The sequence below is a fragment of the Ochotona curzoniae genome, unplaced genomic scaffold (assembly GCF_017591425.1).
Source record: "Ochotona curzoniae isolate NIBS_2020 unplaced genomic scaffold, NIBS_Ocur_1.0 contig_883, whole genome shotgun sequence".
NCBI lineage: Eukaryota > Metazoa > Chordata > Mammalia > Lagomorpha > Ochotonidae > Ochotona > Ochotona curzoniae.
In genome coordinates, this window is record NW_024466599.1 from 41088821 (window position 1) to 41108356 (window position 19536).

The following is a 19536-nucleotide window of genomic DNA, read 5'->3' on the forward strand; positions in this document are numbered from 1 at the left end:
GGCTGGGTGGTATGTCTGATGCCTTTTACTGCTTCTTTGTTGTGGTGGTTGTGGATTGTTAATTCTGTGGGTTCAAATGTAGTGCTAACCAGACCAAGAACAGGCAGGGTTGGAACGTTTAGTGTAAGAAACAGAATCACTGCTATTCCACGACTCTAAGCTAAGCTGTGTGACCCCCGGTGTCCAGCACGGGCCCCACCTGGCTGGTCTCCACAGGGTGACTCTGCCTTTCCCGACGGTAAAGTGTCGACCCTTCTTGGGAGTTCATTGTCTCTCAGGATGTTCAGCTTGTCTGGCTGCCACAGAAAGTGTCAGTGCACATCAGCCTGTGCACCTGCTTTGCCCCTGAGAGTCAGCTAGATGATGAAGAGTTGGGCTGGCAGGGCCTCCTCCGAACCTTCGTGTACTCCACGTACTCTGCGTACTCCGCGAGGCTAGAGTGGCAGCACACGCACTGCCTCAGGTAGGGAACAAGCCGACCCACAGGAGAGTGTCTGCCCAGTGCTGGGGGTGCAGACTTCCAGACCTCACAGCCAGTGACCGGAACCACGGAGGCCGGAAGTCCTGGAGGTTGGGGATATGAGTGTTCACGTCCATCCTCTGTCCATGAAAAATTAAGAGAAACATCCAAGTGAAGTGAGCACATAATTGTTACTTGTATTTCTAACCTTTTCATTTGTGAATGGACAGGTGTGAACTTCATGTTCTTCCAGGCAAGTTGAGTAGGTTCAGCAGCATTTTAGTTCTCTTCAGCCCTGAAGCTGTCTGTGAGGGTGGTCGCAGTGGGATCCCCTCTCCAGACACTCCTGGCTCGGCAGAGGCTCTGCCAGGCGCCTCCCTTGTGCCGGTGAGGAAGCTGACCGGCAAATGCCAGGGCTCTGATTCAGCCTCCTCGCTGACTGTGGCTCAGGGACCAGACCTGAAACTTCCTAGTTCCACAGTGCTGTGCACTTGTCACCAGAACCCGTGCTACCTGAAATCTTGGGCACGGCGGAATAAGAAAGTAAAAAGTCACAGCTGATTCATAGCTAAGTAATTAGTTTGCACAAGACCTTCCAACTCCTAGTCCAAGACTCGAGACTTCTCCAAGGTGGCCCCCGAGACTGAGGACGCTTCGGTGGCTGCCCCGACTTCCAGCCTCCCCAACGTGTTCTCCGGAAACTGGGCGTTCTGAGCGTCTTGCGTGTGGACCCCTCAGAAACAGCAGATGGTTTCTAAACAGGAAGTACAGAGTCTCTGTGTGAAGACCCACAGGCAGTGGTGTGCTGGGAGCTGGGGACAGTGAGGGAAGAGGTCCCCGAGAAGGCCATTAAACACCACCAGCATCAGTAGAGTGTCTGGCAAGAAGGGAGCCAACCCTGGAGTCACCAAAACCAGACCTTTGCTTTTCTGTGGGCTTCTTGTTTTAAGATTTCAATGGAAAACAGCAGCAAGTGGAAGAGGAAGGAACGGCCACCATTCTCTGTAATAATGCTTAGAATAAAATTTAAATCATTTTCACCAAATGTCATCATTATGATCTGTCGCTCTCCCGCAGCAATGGACTTGTTGCACGGAGCCGATAATAACACACGTGGACCCTGACTGGTGGTTAAAGCCGAAGTTTATTAGTGACATCACACTTTATACACTGAGGGTCATATGGGATAAGGGAGGAAGTATTGAGCTTATCAACAAAACCCCTCAACTGTTTCTATGCTTTTGTTTGGAACTCCTTTTGTCTTGTATATTCCACCAAGTGTTCTCACACATATGCTGTCCACTCAACTGTTCTCATACAAATAATATCCCATCAGGTATACAAAAGGTAGCCATTCGGTTGTTCTCATGCAAATATTAGCCAATCAACTGTAATCCTCTGCTGGCTGACCTTCTAGGGTCATAATGTCCTCCTACAATGATTGTGTTCCAAGTTCGAATTTTAATTGTCAGATATTTCAAAGGAGAATACGGAAGAACATCAGCATCCCAGGAACTGGGGGTTGGTCGTGGAAAGCCTTGCCTGAGGGACCCTTCATTGGCTTCCCAGTGCTGACCTCACACAGTTGTGAGGAGGGCACAGAGACACAGAGACACAGCCAAGTTAGTGGCAGGAAATGACTGGACTTGCTTCTTCACTAGAATGAAGTGCTGAACTGCTGACGGCTGACGAGTGCTGCCTTTGTCTTTACTGTCTTTGTGAGAAGCTGTGATTTTTTAAATATCATTTTCCCATATTGACTTCTTGGTCATAAGTTCAGTGATGTGACTCCTAGAACTGTATGTTGAAGATTTATTGCAAGTTTTCTGTTATTAGTGAATGAAAGATTTACAGTTTAGATTTCTGTATTTTCCATGAAAACAATGCATAGCCCAAATGGTTCAATACAGTTTTTTTTTTTTAATAACTGAAGTATTTATCAGGGTTTTTTTTTTTCCCCCATAAAACCAAAACCAATATTTACAAGACATACAGACAATGATTACTAGTATTTCGGGTGAAATCTAAAAGGTAAAATGTAATAAAGGCAGAAGGAAACTTCAGGAAAGTTTGAGATTTTTTTGGAAGTCTTTCTTGGTTTAGAATCGAGCTTGTTCTTTGTTGCGTGCTAATCCAATGCTAAAAGAGGCCCTCAGTTAATGCTCTGGTGTACTTAGGCTGCAAGATGGGAGAGCACAGAAAGTTTCAGCAGAGGAGCAGCCAAATGTAAACTGGTACCCAGAACCGCAGTGATGCTGCAGAACACTTCCCTGAAATGAAACTCAGGGGCATTTATAAACTTCAATCACAGCTCTGAGATGGTGAAAGGAATGTTTCCTTTTTTTCCCCTCCCCAAGCAGATATGTTCCTGATAGTTAAAAGTGGATGGCTGGCCTAATTTCTTATCACTGTTCTGAAGTTATTTGAAATTACAGAAGCAACTCTAAATTCTGGATGAGGCCTTGAGAGTTAGTATTTTAAATAGGTTTTTAAATGTCTCCAAGAGGGCAAACCAAACTTCTGTATTCACTAAGCATTTCTCATATATTCCCTAGGAGTAACTAATTTATTTTTAAATCATACCATTTCATACTGATGGAAATTGACTTCAGAGGTGGAAGGAGAGCCTTTTCTTTTCAAAATAGACCTGCATGTCCTGGGCTGAACGAGAACTGCTGTGCTGGCCTGTGTGTGACCAAGCCTGGCTGGAAGGAGCAGGGCAAAGGGTCACCACCTGATGGTGGGCCACATGGGCAGCCGCTGAGCTGCCCCCCCTCAAGGTTGAGCTTGTAGGTGGGAGATGCCAGACTAGCAGGGGTACCTGGAATTGTGTGTCTGTGACAGGTGCACTGATGTTAAGTTACAGCCTTCATAACCATAACCCCAGTACTCGGGTTGCCTTCCTGAGAATCCATACCTTTACTGATCACAAATAAAAAATTGTTCATCAGCAGAGCTGTTTCTGCTCTGGAGCCATGCAAATGGACACTTTGGTTTTAGCTCTTTTGTACAGGAACGCTGCCTTCAGCTGTCCATTTGCTAGAAAATAGCAACTGCCACAAAAAATTCTGCAAATCTCTCTGCTAACTTCAATTCATATAAACAGTGTTAGATTCATGTCCAGTTCCACAGAGCTAATATCATGGCCTCCGCAACAAAGATAGCTCCAGGAAGAGATCATTTTGGTTTCTGTTTCAGTAGCTTTTCCTTAAAGTGAGTACTGAAAGTGTGAGTGATTGGATGGGGAAGACACTGTTAGAAGATAGTGTCGTCTCTAAAATACACAACTCTGGAAATAAAAAATATATATCTTGACTTCCTGACAAGTGTTTGAGTGCTGTGCCACCCAGGCAAGACCTGCTGTACAACACTACTTCACCATGCTGAATTTTGAATATAGCATTATGGAGCTTTCCCAAGATATCTACAGATCATTGCTTTGGGCATTAGTTTTACTTGGAGAAACCTGTAAAATTTTTAATTGTATGGAAGGGTCTATTTCTATTCCTCTTCACACAAGAAACATTGCTTCCTTTCCCAAGAATTTAGCCCAAGTTTAATCTCGACAGGAGCATCAGTTTGATTGATAACAAATCATTACAGAACAGTTTGACTAGATCTAAATTTGTCTTGATGTTAACAACTTCTAATCACCTTTATGTTAGGTCCTAAAGCTTTATTATCCTTAAATATAACCAGGATAGTGGTCCATTAGACACCAAAGTGATATTGATTGGGGTGGCAGCCAAAATTTTAAGGTGTCTAAATTACTTCTGTAACATGTTTTCCGTGGAACACGCATGTAATTTTTAAAATAAGCATTAATTTTTCTAGTGGAGCTGTCTCGCTGCTTTTTCTGGTGTTCTTCAAATCGCATCGACAGGCGTACACACACGCCTCTCTCCAACCAGTGTACTGTGTGTACATTTCCTTGTTAAATCTAAGTAGCTCCGAGCATAGGCTTTCTGCCGCGGGAGGGGGGTGAGATTAAAGGCCAAGCGCATACAATTTGGCGGTCGAGGGCCGGCCGCCATCCCCCGCCCCACGCCACCCCCACGCCCCGGAGTCCCTGAGCTGGACTTTCCACCGGCTGGCCGAGGGTGTGCGCCGCGGCCCTGCCCGGCCCCGGCGGAGGCCGCCCCCCGTCCAGCCCCAAGGACCCTCCGGCGCGTCCCGAGGTGGAAGCGGGCCGGTGCCTGCGGCGCAGCAGCCCCTCGGGGTGGCCGCGGCCGTCGCCCCCGCGGGGACCCTGCCCGGCCCGCTGACCGGCCCGCGCTGCCGAATAGCTCAGATGCCTGTCATATTTGCGGTCGGCGACTCGGCGAGCTGCGCGCGCGGCGCCCGCCGCCGCCTTTGTCATAGCCGCCTGGTCGCTCGCCCGCTGCGAGGGTGGGTACCGAGGGGCCGCCTCGGTGCCCCCGGCTCGAGAGCTCCGTGGACCACGTCTCCCTCAGCCTCAGCTTCTCCCCTGGAGGAGGAGGAGGGCGCCGCGGCGGCCGCGAGGGCAGCCCCGGGCGGCGCTGCCCCGACCCCTCCGGCCCCTTCCTGCTCCTCAGCGGGCCCCGGCCCGCGCCGCATTTATCGCGCCTCCCGGGGCCGCGGGGCGGGGCCCGGGCGGGGTCGGGGCGGGGCCTGGCGCCGGGGCCGGAGCTCGCGGGAGGCTCGCGGCCGCACGTCACTCCCGCACGGCGAGTGCTGGAGCCGGGCTGCGCCGCTCGCGCCTCCGCCGCCGCCGCCGCCGCCACCATTGTATAATGCTCCCGGCGGCCGAGTCCTAGGCTCGGCCGCTCGCCTCCCCGGCGCCGGGCACGCCGCATGGAGCGGGCGTAGCTGAGGAGTGGGCGGAAACGCACCCCCACCCCCCCACCTATGCGCTAGTCCAGGTGGAGCCGCCTGTGGTGAGTTGCCCCGCTGCCGGGCGCGGGGGATCCTCGGGGTGGGGGCGGTGTGGGCATTCGGCCGGGCGGGGAGAGCCCGGGGGCGGAGAACCGAGGCTGAGGCAGGTACCGGGAGGGCGCCGCCGGCGACGCTGCCGCCGAGCCCCAGGCTCGGGGACCCCGGGCGAGGGCCGGCCTGAGGCGCAGGGCAGGGGTCGGCGCGGGCGGAGGGCGCCGGGCGGCCCGGGCGTCGTGAGCGGGCGGCACTCGCGGGGCTCCGGTGGCCGGCTCACGGGCGGCTTCACTTTTTTTTTTTTTCCCTTTTTCTCTGAGTTCCCGGGTCGGCCTGGCGTCCGACTCGCCGTAGTGGCGGCTTGTGAGTTTCCCGGTGTTTGTCTGCTCAACGCAGCGGTTCCTCATCCGCTTTCCCGTCCGTGCCGCAGCGAGTGGGCGTGTGGGTCTGTGCGTGTGTGGAACTTGGCGGCTCGCGGGGTTTGCTTTTTGTTTTGTTTTGTTTTGGAGTTAGAACCTGCGAGTCATCTTGCGTGGTCGCCGCCTGTGACCGCCAGGGAGCGGCCCTGGCCCTGCCGCCAGCTGTCCCAAACCTCCTGCGGCAAAGTCCTCCGCGGGCCGCCCCCTGCCCTTGGCTGCACCCGGGCACCTGCACCTTTAGCAGCAGGGGGCACCTGCCGAGTGACATGGGGGCAGGGGGTGTCAGTGGACCGAGGGCTCAAGTGGGAGATCTAGTTCTGAGTTGGACACGGGCGCGCACACGCACACAATCAGAGTTTGCCCTAAGAGTAACTTTTTTGCTTGCGAGCCTGGCAAGTTCCAGGCTGTTTTGTAAGGGAGAAAGTTGAAGTTGCTTCCAGGCCCTGAGCGGGGTCGGGTGAGACGCCCGCCCTCACTGCCCCGCGGCGTTCGTTCGCCTCGGGCCGAGCGGTCCCGGCCGCCTGGAAGGGAGGCAGGCGAGGGTTTCCCAAGCTTTGTTCGTCAGAGGACGTTTTCGGGGTCCCCAGTGCTGATTGAGAACCGACGGCAGTGTGTGTGTGTGTGTGTGTGTGTGTGTGTGTGTGTGTGTGTGTGTGTGTGTGTGTGTGTGTGTGTGTGTGTGTGTGTGTGTGAGAGAGAGAGAGAGAGAGAGAGAGAGAGAGAGAGAGAGAGAGAGAGAGAGTCTGGAAGCTACAGCCACCTGGAGGGATTCCTGAGGCCCGGGACTCCCACCTGGCAGCCCCCCCACCCCCACCCCCGCCCCACGGGCTCTGCCGACTGGGGAGGAGGGGTGCTGCTCCTTGCATCCCCCCACCCCCACCCCAGGCTCGGCACCCTGGCAGCTCCCCTCCCCCGCGCCCAGCCAGCTCTTCTGATTTGAAGTGTGTGGGGGGTGGGGGTGTGCGGTGAGCATGGAAACACCCACTCAAAAAGCCCCGGCGAGGATCACACGGGCTCGTGGATCCTTGCTGCCCTGTTCATCCATTTCTTCTTTGAAAAAGAGGCCAAAGTTTTCCTATAGAGCTCCACTGACTGAGAGTTGAGCCTCTTTGAGTGCACAGCCCTTTAAAATGATTTCGAGTGCTCCCCCCTCCTAATTAAAGTGTGTATCACCACGCGGCTCTCAGGAGAAAAAGCTGGTGAAAAGTATGTGACAACCCACCCCTCTGCCGCCCCTCCCTCTGTGAACCTCTCTGTACCTTACAGGTCGGGGAGAGAGCTTGCCATATTGTAGGATGGCTAGACAAGAGGTATCCCAGGCCAGTGTCCCTGTTTCCTTAGAGAACCCAGAAGATCCTGGCTCCGATTTAGACAGCCCCTGCACTTGGGTTTGCTGAATCGTCCCGTTTTAGAGCTTTTTAAAGTTCAGTTGAGAAGCTGAAGTATAAATGTTACCCAGTTGTTCCAGCACCAAGTAATTACTAATAATGAGCCTAGTAAAAGAGCATATGGTTTGATATTTTAGACTCCTATTTGTGTGGTGGCTGATAACTTCCAGGGTCCGCTTTTTATTAACATAAAGAGGACAGATTTTACAGTTCAGTGGCATCCACTATTTTGAGGAGTGGGCCTGTGGCAGAACAAAAGCTGTGACACTGCACGCTTGTCTGCAGTTCGAGTCTTTTCTAGTGTAGTACCTAGGAAAGATGAAGGCTACAACAGAACCCTTTAGAGATTTCTGCTGTGTTGCTGCTGCTGCCGCCACCACCATTAAGCACTGGTGAAAATCTAAGGCTTGACTTTATATTTCATTCACAGCAGCAGAATTAACACCACTTGGTCAGTATTATATATCAAGAGGTGTATAAACATGGTGCTCAAGAATGTGAACTTTATCCCACTTGTAGCATTTTTAAACTTAATAGCTACAGAGATGTCTTTACTGTAGTGGCATGTCCCATAGGAGATGGCTTAGTGGCGGGGCTGGGGGGAAAGCTGTCTCTGATTACTGAAGTCCAAAGATCAGGTGTATTCCGAAGGCAGCAAGGGGCAAGCTCCAGTTCACGTGAGAAAGGCCTCGCCAGAGGGTAACCGCAGCCCTCGCGGATCTTTCCATTAATCAATACTGACGAGAAGATCGTGAGCACCTCAGGCTGCTCTGACCACGGCATGTGCACAAACCGAACACTTTGTACCCGCCGTGAATAATGAGCCTTTTAACAATTTGCAGAAGCACGCAACCAGGACTCCTTTTTCTAAGTGTGTATGTGTAATTTTTGTTTGAAAATTTGGGAAGGCAGCAGCAACTAAATTGAGGAATCCTTTTGGTTTTAGTTCGGTTTGGTTTTAATTATTGTCGGAAGCGGCCAAGGCCCTGGGTGTTCAAGGCCTACGCCTCCCCCCCACACCCCCACACCCCGTGTGCAGATGCTGGGAATCCTGTGAGCAGAACTGGGCCCTGGAGCACCCAGCGCTCATTGTGTGCGGCCGTGTCCTTCTCCATCAGCACTGCCCAGCAGTTCATTCTTTGTATGAATCTCTGAATGGCATATGTCAGCCCAATAAGATGGCATTCCTCTTCTAGGAATAAATGGACGCCTTGTTGTTTTGTTTTGTTTCCTCCCAGATCATGAGACAGACAAAACATGCCGGGCTGTGTAAAAATGTTCTTTGACATACAAATCAAAATTTCAAAATGAAACATTACAATCTCTTAGAGAACATGTGACTTCTGATAGGATAAAACAGATTCTTCTGGTTTCCACCAGGGCCACGTACAGACTGTGCAGACTCCCTTCTGGGGTTTCTGCTCGCCTTGTGGTCTGAGGGACTCCAGAGACTGAACTTGACTGGAGATGCTGGCCAGGACCCGGGAGCAGGTGCCACGACTTAGTGGGTCTGTCGCAGAAACCAGCACCATCCAGGTTGTACTTGCAGCTCTGTTCCAAGCGCAGCCGACCTCCTCCGCGTTCTTGCCTCAGTCTTCACGCAGGCTGACGCTGCCTGGCCGGAGCTGCCTGGGCAGAGCACACAGTGGCCTGAGCTATGTGGATGCGTGGGGTGGGGGCAGGAGCGAGGGCAGGGAGGACAGCCGAGCTGCTACAGCAGGTCTGACAAGTTTGGGGTGCCTAAAGGCAGCTTTGTTTCTCTGGAAACTCCTGCAGCAGCAAACCACAGTTCTTCAGACTTGTTCGCCAGCGCTTCACTGTCTTCTAGTCACTTTTGCAAGTTTTGCAGGGCTAAGGAACACATCCGAAAGCTCTTGTTTTGCTGTAGAAGCCTTCATAGGTGGTTGGCAGGAAAGGACAAACTAAGCCAAGCATTGTGTTTGTGAGGAGTATCCTATAAAATAACAGAGGAAAAGGGTTGTGGCGCTGAGGGACTCCATGTGTGTCCTTTATGATACATTATACATAATGTTTATTGATGGACAGGCCACCACCCCCAGAAAGCATAGTCATGTTGACAGAGGCCTCCAGTGGATCCTGGAGAGCCAAAATGACTTGTACACTTGACTGTTGCCAGGCTCAAAAACAGCAGTCAGAAGGCCCTTGCTGCAGATCAACCTTTGGCCCCGTGCGCCAGCCTTGCTGGCCCGCTGCTTATCAAGCCGGGCCAGCCGGAGCTCTCTGGGCCAGAGCAGGCCTGCCGGAGTGCCCCACCCTGGTGTGGAGCTGCTGGAGTTCAAACTCTGAATCTGAAAACCCTGGGGGCACTGGAATACGGCTGCGGGAGCAGGGCAGGGGGGTCCTGCTGGTGGGTTATCCTCTATCTCCCGGGGCAGCTACGTTATTTGAGAGGAGGTGATGCAGATGCCTTTTCTGCAGAGTCCCCTGTGGGCCACCCAGAAAACCATCCTGGCAGAGGCATTTGAGCACAGTGGGCCTGTTGCCTCCTCGGGAGCCTGTTGCTGGTCTCTCCCAGGCAGTTTTAAAATACATGGTGATTTTTTGGGAATAGTTTGTCATATCGAGGGACATGAAATAAAAGGGATTTCACCTGGTGGTGACTCTCGGCTGTGGTTGCTTTATAAATCCAATGCGCCATTCCTGGGGTGGGTGTGCAAGGCTCCCCTGCAGCCCCAAGAGCGGTGACCAAGAACAGAGCTGGGCAGGTTGGGGAAGGAAGGTCACCCAGGTTGAAGTGATTGAGAAGTGCCATCTACTCTGGTCCTCTGATGATGTGTGATTGACCAAATACCTCTGCTGAAAGTTGGATGAGTCATTTATTAACGCACAGAAGTCCTTGGGAAGAAATGCTTTTTATCTCATACCGGAGCCCCCAAGTAGTTAAGTTGAAAATAAATGGCTGCCATGTTTACAAAGTATCCTTTGCTGCCCTCAACTTTCGTATCCTCATTGCCTTTTTCTACTGTGTGAGTGATCCAAGTAGATGATACAAAGTTTAAATTGTAAAACCTTATCACTAGCCTACGTCATTTTTATAGGCAACTAAAATAAACATTATGAGCATATGGGTTACTTACAAGCAACAGGCACTTACATATCGGAATAGTAGTTTCTTCCCCTTCTACATGTCTTGTAAGTATATGGCTGGTGTCCCATGCAACATTTGTCCTCCTGTGTCATGTTACAGAAATACGAAATTCTCTTAAGGACTCTAGTAGGCTTAAGCCATGTGTTACATTAGTTTTACCAGTGAATGTAAAACTTGCCTCCAATTTTCCTTCTCATACTATATGTAAAAGTAAACAGTGAAACCTCCTGTTCTTATGAGGAATATTTTAAGTGATCTTTCATAGCCAATAAAGCATGCAAATTTGCATGATCAGTTTTTAACTTTTAGCTTTGAAGAAACACTTTCATAACAGCACTTCCTGACGTGGCTACTTGGTTTTTATTCTGTTGTCTTGTTCGGTGTCACAGAGTTGACTAAAGCATGAAACTCAGGAGGCAACTTTGATTTTTAACTAAGGTGTGATTTTATTTTTCGCTTACATTTGCTTGTTTCATGATGTTTGGGGGGGGGGATTATCACACCCTTTAGCAGAGCCTCTGATTGCCACCCAGGGCCTTTTTTATTTTTCCCTGACATTGTTTGTTAAGGGTCTCCGGTGTGAGGAGAAAAACAAGTCTCTTTGGGGAAAAGATGCTGCAGGAGGATTGAAAACAGAATCCCATCCAAGCAATTATTAAGAGGGGAGAAAGACTATCTTTATTATGCCCAGGAATGGGGGTTACGTTTCTCGTGGGTGACACACAGTCTTTAGGGAGTCTGTCACGGCGGGGGCGGGGGGATTCCTGCCCTTCGGGGTGAGTGAAGCCTCACACAGAATTCTAGAGGTGTGCTCCTGGCACCGAATTGCGAGAAAGTAACATCGTAGTGTAAATCTTTTTGATACATAAATATGTTCAGGATGACCAGATTCCCAAAGCACTGATGGTGAAGAGTTCACCTGTTGTGTTCATTGCTTTTGAAGAAGCAACGTGCTTCAGCACTTAATCTGAACTGATAATTTGCATAGAAAGAATTCCAGCTAGTAGTTACACAGTAACTCCCTTCATTATCTCCCTAAGGTTAATTTAATTGCAATACATTTTACAATTAAGTGGCTCCTCCCCATGTCCTTTATGAAGGGTTTTCTCAAATAACTGCCTGCAGCGGTATCTGTTCTGAATGGAGGTAATTTACCACTATTAAGAAGCAGTGGGATTAGTGAAGGCTTCTCTGCTATAAAATTCTTGAGACTGATTGTGTGGCAAAGCATCCACTTTTGAACCAGCATTGGAAATTCTGAGTTGCTGGCTTCTCAGCGGCAGCACCTCCTGATGCCAGGGTCGTGGGGATTCTGTGTGTGTTGTGTGGGCAGGTTCTCAGTGAAGAAATCCTCCAGGAATCTTTAACCATGGTTCCTGAAACATACGTGTGACCTACACGCAGGCACCCAAGCCTTTGCTCATTGTGCGTGGCAAGCCTCCAGACTTGTTTTTCGCTGTCCTTAGGGTGTCTGAATTGGGGAACAGACTTGGAAGTTAGCATGTATTCTGAGATGTGCAGCTCGGAACTGTGATGAAGGCCTGCTGGCGGCCGTGTTGCTGTGCTGCGCCCCCTTGTGGCCGTGCGCCGTCTGTCAGAATTTAAAGGAGTTCTGCCTTGGGCTGGTCGATTTGTTTACACAGCACTGATGACTTGCTTCTGCGCAAGAGATCTGTCAAGTTAAAATCAGTACCGTGGTTGGCATTGAGTATGCAAATAACTTATTGGGCTTACTTTTTAAAAAAAAAATTTGTGGAATTATTAAGATTTTTACTGACTTGTGCTTGTTTAAACTTTATTGTGGAAAATTCCAAACATTCTGACAAGTAAGAGTACAGCACACCACTTTGTACTGGTTGTCCAACATGGGCAGCTACCAACATTTCGCCTGGAGTATTTTATGGCAAATTCCAGACATAAGATCGTATTTGGTGTGTATTATTGCTGAGGCTCAGTGCAGAAGCTGTCGTGATCTGCTCGGCTACTTCCGTAGGTGTACAGTGCTTTCAGCCAGGACCCTCGAGGGAAGTAAAAGAATGGGTGGCGTTTCCATTGTCCTTGGAAGGCGACTGGTGTCCAGTGTGGGTAAGACCCAGGCCTCTCGGCTGGCAGAGATGTGAATAAGGCAGGATCCTAGGACCATTCTCAGTGACTTGATATTTAAAGTCCAAAAACACCTAGTTGTTCTTTTTTTCCAGATGTTTACTGACCTAGCCATAATCTATTCTAAAGATAGTGATCAAAAGCTTTCCCTGACTGAAACTGGCTCTGCTTGGTTGACTGTCATTAGTTATCCATGTTTAAAAGTTCCTTGGCTTTTCCAGGAGAAAGGAATTCTGTTTGACAAACCCACTAGTGATAGGTACTGTCTTCAGTTGCATCAAAACATGTAAGATTCCGAGGGAAAGTAAGAATCTTTAAAAACTGGCACTGTAGGAAATTATCCCAAAGAGAGCTGTTGTTGCTGACGGGACTTGGAGGTTGGCGTGGCTGGCTTCAAGTTTTCTGCAGGCTCTGAGGAGGAAGGCCGGAGCTCTGAGCTGTGGTTCTGGGCAGCTGCTGCTCCCAGGCAGGGCCCTGCGGGGTGGGCGGGGAGGCAGCCGCTGCAGCAGTGGTGTTGGGTTACAGGTGCGGGGCACGGGTAACTGGCTCATCCAGTAACTGGCTTTATAATTACATCGCTGATTTGTTAGGGAAGGTTTTGTCTTACTTACCAATTAGCATGGATGTTACTGTGGGGACCTCCAAAACCCTGGATAAGCTTTGGGTTTAAAAGAAAAGAGCTTTCCAACCCCAGGCAGCGTCAGGGGTTAGCAGCCCTGGCCAACTTGTGGGAACCCTGACACTGCCTGCATGAGCTGAGGCTGTTTCAAAGGTGGTAGCTTGGCCCCTGTTGCTGACACTGCCTCTGGGCCATAGACTGTCGTAGCCGCACGCCCTCCTGTAGGGTGCACAGCCAGGACCCTGCTGCTTCTAATAGCTTCCTGCTCTGGTCCTGCCAGGTGGCCTTTGTGTGGTGGTGTTCCTCCATGTGTTGGCGGGGAAGGGCGCTGACCGCGTTTAGATGTGATCACATTGCGCAGTCCTGTGTGTCTGTGAAGGTGGAGAAAGTTATCTGAGCCAGCATGCCCTGCTCCCCCGCCCCCCCTCCAGTGGAAGTAGGCTGGGCCTGGAGCTTCCTTCCTGCCCGAAAGCTGCCGTGTGCCCAGTGACAGGGCTGGAGGAATGCCGAGCTGCAGGGTTACAGATGAGCCCTTCCCAGAGGGCGGCTCCTGGCTGGTGGGAGGCATCCTTTTGTTCCGAGCTGCCTCTCCCTCCTCCCCCCCTCACCACCTCCCCCCACACGGCTCAAGGCCAGTGGATGGAATGAGAGAGAGGAGAATGTTCTGTTTCCCCAAGTTGTCCCTGGGCCATGTGTGGCCCAGCCTTGAGCCCGACTGGAGCCCATTTCTCTCACACACGCGACCTTGTGCCGGGGTGCTGGTGGCACGGCGAGGAAATGGCCCCTGCCGGCCTCTGTGGGCTGCCTGGCCACGACCTCCACTTTGCTGCCTTTCCTTTCCAAAGAGGGGCTGGAGGAAGGACAGACAGACCCCTGGATCGCTGATGCCAACAGAGAAGTCCCTGTTGATGGTCCTCAGGGTCCGGAATGGCCGCTGCGGGGCTTTTGTGTTGATGTGGTAAGAGCAGCCACACAGCCGGATAACTGCTGTGGACTGCTGCGCCGACTTGTATTAATGCTTGTTTTCACTGAAGAACAGTGTGTGGCATCTGAAGTCTACAAGCCAGGGATTTGTCACACGCGTTAGTGTGTTCCCCACCCACCCAGGTGAGGGACCGAAGCAAACCGCACGTGTGCCGGGAACCAGCCGTCGCTTTGCTGTGCAACTGACTCTAAGCAATGTTTTGCTTCATCGTGAAGCCTGCTGTGGTCCTGAAAGGGGAGAGCACTGAATTTCTAGTTAATGCTGTTACTCGGAAAGGAAGTGGAATCAAGCTATTGATGATGCACATAGGGTATGCGTCAGTTGGGCCTTGAGGCCTTTCTGGAGGCCCTCTCCCCTCTGACCGTGTCCACAAGCATCCCAGCACACGGCCTGTGTGAGCGTGGCCGGCTGGCTGCACGTTGCCTGATGGCGTTCTCAGTCATCGCCTCCCCAGTCTTTTCCTCTTTTCGGACACTGAAACTAAGCTATCAATTCTGAACCTCTTCTTAGAGGTCTTTGCAGCCTGTATTCTGTCTCAGGATGTTGACAGGCGATTTTCCTGCTGTCTTGGGTCAGGACTGTCACTAATGAGGGATGTAAGGCAGGCTTTCATGACTGACTTGGAGTTCTGATGGTCTGTCAAGGGCTTCCCTGCAGGCCTCCCACAGTCCGCTTGCAGGCCCTGCCCAAGCTCTTACCTGGAGACTGGGTTGGGTTACAGCAGTGAGGAACTGGGGACTTCAAGTGACAACATGTTACAAATTTGTGAAAACAAATTTACATGTGACATGTTTATGGTTCATTTTGACAATTCAGGTAGCAGTAAGAAAGTTAAGAGAAAGTAATCTTTAAAGTTGAAAAGTAGTTACATGTTTTTCAGTTCACTTTGAGTGGCTTTTCCTCCTGAATTTTTTGTTTGTTTGAGCCAGGAAAACAAACTTCCCTCCCCCCGGGGGACTTGCAGGTACCCTGAGCTCTGCCGTGAAGCAGCTCCAGTCCAGTCTCCCACAGAATCCCTTGGGCTGCTTAACCTCCAGTCTCAATGTTCACTCCTGCATTTTTTCCTTGATTCCTGGAATGTTATCATTTTAAACTTCGGTGCTGTGTCAGTTCCTTTTTGGGCCGTGGGCAATAAGACCTCAGAATATTCACAGAAAGGGTTGGGTTGTGCTACAGATCTGGTGTATCAGTCACAAGCCGAGTTCTCATTGAAACTGAACTACGATGCTTTAATTCTGCACAGTACTTAATTTAAATATCAGTTCTCAGTGGCCATCACAAAAAATGCTCTTGGTTCCTTTTTGCCCAAATTTAAGAAATGGAGAGCAGTGACCCAGTCCTGATGAACCAAAGCAAGACATTCTTGGACTCCAAGGTGAGGTGGACAGAGGACAGAGGACTACAGCATGGTCTGCAGAGCAGCATCACCTGAGAACCAGTTGCCAGGGCAAGGTGGTGGGGCCTGGCAGGGAATGTTACACTGTGCAGGTGTGTCTGCTGCTTGCTGTCATGGGAGGAAAAGGAAAGGACAGTGCCCGGCAGGAAAATGCAGCCTGCCCTCCCACCTGCCCACCTGTCTGCACCGGGGCTCTGGACGGTGCTCCCCTTCCACAGCCCTTCCCTTCAATTCCCAGAAGGGAGGCTGTTGGGTCTCAAACCTGGAGAGCCAGTGCGTTTTCAGTAGACAGGGGCTGTGGGGGCCTTGTCTGGAAAGCTGGACCCAAAGCCAGGGGTTGTGGACTTGGGTCTTTCAAGTCCAGAGAGGAGAGGAGGAGCTGTCAGCCCCAGGGTGGTCCACTAGCCCCTCCTCTGAGTGCATGGCAGGCCCACAAGGGGGGCCCCCTTCCCCTGTGTTCCCCAGAAGCCCTTAATGAGCTCCTGCTACTGCTCCGTCTTGGGGCTGCATCCTGGTGAGGCTTCAGATAGGTCACGTGCTGTTCCTGCACTTAAAGAGCCATTGTTACTTCCTCAGAATGCCCGAGGGAAAAGAGGCTGCTTCGGACTTGGCCAGCCCCAGCCAGGAGCAGCACAGAGGCAGTCTGGCTTCTTGCCCTCTGGTTCTTAAGGGCATGTCTGGTCTTTTCTTCCTTCAATTATGATACAAAGCCCTGAGAGTGAGAGTGTCCCCCCACGCTCGAATGTTGGAGTCCTCTCTTGCCCACACTAATAGCAAAGCTACAGCAGTGTGTTAAGCAAACTTTGGGCAAACCTCTTAAAGAACCATGTGGAGCAGATTTTATTTCACATTTTATTCCTTTCCATTGCAATCTAAATAGAAATAGGATTAAGATCAATATTGTGTTTTGCAATCTTACTGGGTATATGGAGACCATTTGCCTCCTAGTACAAAATAGAAAAATGAAAGCAAGCCTGCTTAGAGGCTGTGGGGGTGGTGGGTGGACTTTATTTATATGTCTAAAGAGCTTCCGAGGTTTGGAGCTGTAGCTGCCAAGGGCTTTTACTCTGGGAGGCAGGCAGGGATGTGTGTCAGCAGCTGTTACAGGTGTCTTACCTGACTGTCCCTAAGTCATTGGGATTATCGTGCCTGAGCCATTCTCATTGGAATTGAGGGGCTTCTTACATTAAAATTCCTCTGAAAGTGTCTCCATAGATTTTTGGGGGGAGAAGAGGAAGGGGAATTCTGCTTGATGCCTGTTGTATTATGGGGCTTAAATGCTTTTTAAATAAGTGAAATATTTGGATTCAGCGATTATTTCTAGAAAAATGTTACCCCAAAACAACCTTTGTTTCTTCTGGTAGCAAGTCTTTGAGAGCCTCAGACATCTGCCATGTCTGAGGGTCTGAGATCGAGTCCCACCTCCCATTCCCTTCCCATCTAGCGTCCTGCCAGTGAGCAACCTGTTAAGCAGCAGATGGTGGTCCAAGGACCTGGGTTCCTGCTGTTCGCATGGTGGAATGAACCAGCGGGTAGGAGGTCTTTGTCTGCCTCTCAGAAATAAATATGAAAATATAAATGGGGCAGACATTGGGCACAGTGGTTCCGCTTGCAGTCCACCTTTCTGCTAATGTGCACCGTGGGTGACAGCAAGTAGCAGGTAGTTGGGTCCAGGGCGACCCACGTAGGGGACCAAGATTGAACTCTGGCTCCTGGCTTCTACTTGGCCCAGTTACAGCTTTCATGGGCATTTGAGGAGTGGGATGAGCAGATGGAAGTCCTCGTCTGTTTCTCTCCCTTTCAAATAAACTAAAAAAAAAAAAAAGTGGGGGAAGCAACATGGTTCCATATCATAGGAAGTATGAGAATTACTGCCCTTAAATGTAAAGCAAAATTCAAGTAAAAGCAAATGAGCAAGCTCATCACCACTTTGGATTCTTAATGGTTTTCTGGAGGTAAGGTAATGTTTAGGTAGAATGGTGTAAACTTGAGTTATCACTATAGAACTGCTTTTACTTTTTCTTAAGGTTTATTTATTTATTTTTTTTAAGATTTCTTTTTGTTTGAAAGTCGGATATATACAGAGAGGAGGAGAGACAGAGAGGAAGATCTTCCATCCAATGATTCACTCCCCAAGTGGCAGCAGCGCTGGTACTGAGCTGATTGGAAGCCAGAAGTCAGAAGATTCTTCCCGGTCTCCCACACGGGTGCAGGGTCCCAAGGCTTTGGGCCTTCTTCAACTGTTTTCCCAGGCCACAAGCAGGGAGCTGGATGGGAAGCAGTGCTGCTGGGATTAGAACTGACACCCATGTGGGATCCCGGTGTGTTCAAGGCAAGGGCTTTAGCCACTGGGCTACACTATCATGCTGGACCCTCTTTGATTTTTCTTAAAGCAGAGTGATAGAGAGATGGAGAGACAGATCTTTTATCTGCTTGTTCACTTGCCAAATGACTTTAATAGCTAGGGCTGTGCCACCCAAAGGCAAGAACCTAGACTTCCCTCACATAGGTGGCAGGTGCTAAAGGACTTGAGCCATCCCTGCTGCCTCCCAGGAAAGGTGCAAGTTAGTGGGGAGCTGGATGGGAAATGGAGGCTGGAAGCTACTCCAGGGAATATGGGATGCAGTTGTCGTCCTAGGCAGCAGCTTAACCTGCTGTAGCACAATGCCCAGCCCAAGAAACACATCTTAAGACAAACAGTTTTTGCAGTTAGATCTTAAGATTCAGGGTCATGGATAGAGAGACCCTCTGTAAATTCCTCTGTAAATTTTCTGCAAAAAGTCCTAAATAATAGTGTGTGCTTGCCTCATGGAACAGTCACAGTTCACAGCTTGGCACCATCCCTGGACCACACTTTGAGAAACAGTTATTTTAGAGTGTGCATGTATTTGTGTACTGACACACACATTGAAATGTGTTAGCATGGTTACAGTGCGATACTACATACATCACTTAACCACTTTCTGTGGGAATTGAATGCCTTTAAAGGAGCTCTTTGGCCAAAGTGAGATTTTTCTGAAAGTGATTTAAATGCTCAAATGGTATGCAAACACAAATAGTGTAATTGTGAACAGCCCTGGGTTTCAAAACCCAATTGTCTGGTAACACTTCTGATACATAAAAGTAGAAAGGATTTTGCAAATTGAATTAACTGCCTCCACTCAGATTCACCCTCAAGTTTAAATGAGCTCAGGTTCTTTGGATAGGAAATACCCTGTGCACAGTGGCTATACAAATGAACTGGTAGCGCTAAGCAGTATGTGTGTCCCGTGTGGTGTCAGATAAGCCAGTTGTTACCGTCATCCTTGCCTCAGCACCTCATTATGGAACCTGTCTTGGGTCCTAGTGATTGACAGCACTTTGTTAGTGTTTATCAAATCAGGGGGAGTGAGTCTTACAAGTACCTCCCCAGTCACCATAAGCATTTGCACATCTCAAATTGATTCTGACATTGAGAGTTGGCAGTTCAGCTGCCTCCTCGGAGACTGCCCTATTGGAAACCAGTCTTTCTGGATGGAATTTGGGTGCACGGATCCATGACCTTGTGTGTCTACTTTGAGAAATACTGCAGCTTGCTTTTAATCCAGCACTGGAAGGAAGTTCTGTAAAGGCCTGTTCTGTCCAGCCTCGCTCCTATAGAATGAGACTCAAAATCCCGGTGAAGAGAAGGTGTAGGAGGAGCTAGTCAGCGTCTTGAAGATCAGGCTTCACTCACAAGGGCCTTCCCGCCGTGCGCAGCAGGGCCTCAGACAGGGGAGATGTGGAGGGATTTACGGAAGGATTAAGTGCGGCATGCTCCATCGACTGGAGCAATTCAGTAGCTATGTGGCATTTAGAAGGAGTACTGGGTAACTGCACAGCAGCTGCCTGTGAAGACACCAGAAAGAGTGGATCACGTTGAGATGAAGATTAACACATGTCTGTGTGTCCCGTGTGTTGTAGAGGGATTAGAACCATCGGACAAAGAGGGGCAACTCCGTTGATGAAGTGGTTAGAAAGGACGGACTGTGAGGTGAAGGCTAATACTTGAGACTGTTGTGTTTAGAACAGTCGGAGTCCATGTGACCTTGGAGACATTCTCTGGAAGGTGACGCCCAGCTGAAGACCAGTGCTCGCTAAGGCCAGAGCGAGAGAGGATGCAGCCTGGGCTGTGAGCAGCAGGTGAGA

General features: G+C 50.2%; 1 protein-coding gene across 3 annotated transcripts in view; it reads left to right on the forward strand.

The window, feature by feature from the left end:
- Nucleotides 1-5172: 5172 nt before the first annotated feature.
- Nucleotides 5173-19536, forward strand: part of SERTAD2 (SERTA domain containing 2) — a 118919-nt gene continuing 104555 nt past the window's right edge. For 2 of the 3 annotated variants that reach the window (XR_005885178.1, XM_040993326.1), the window contains exon 1: nt 5173-5358. The gene's annotated coding sequence lies outside the window, so the exon portion shown is untranslated. Of the gene's footprint in view, nt 5359-17775; nt 19531-19536 lie in introns of those variants that run through there. The other variant, XM_040993325.1, reaches the window with a different exon arrangement.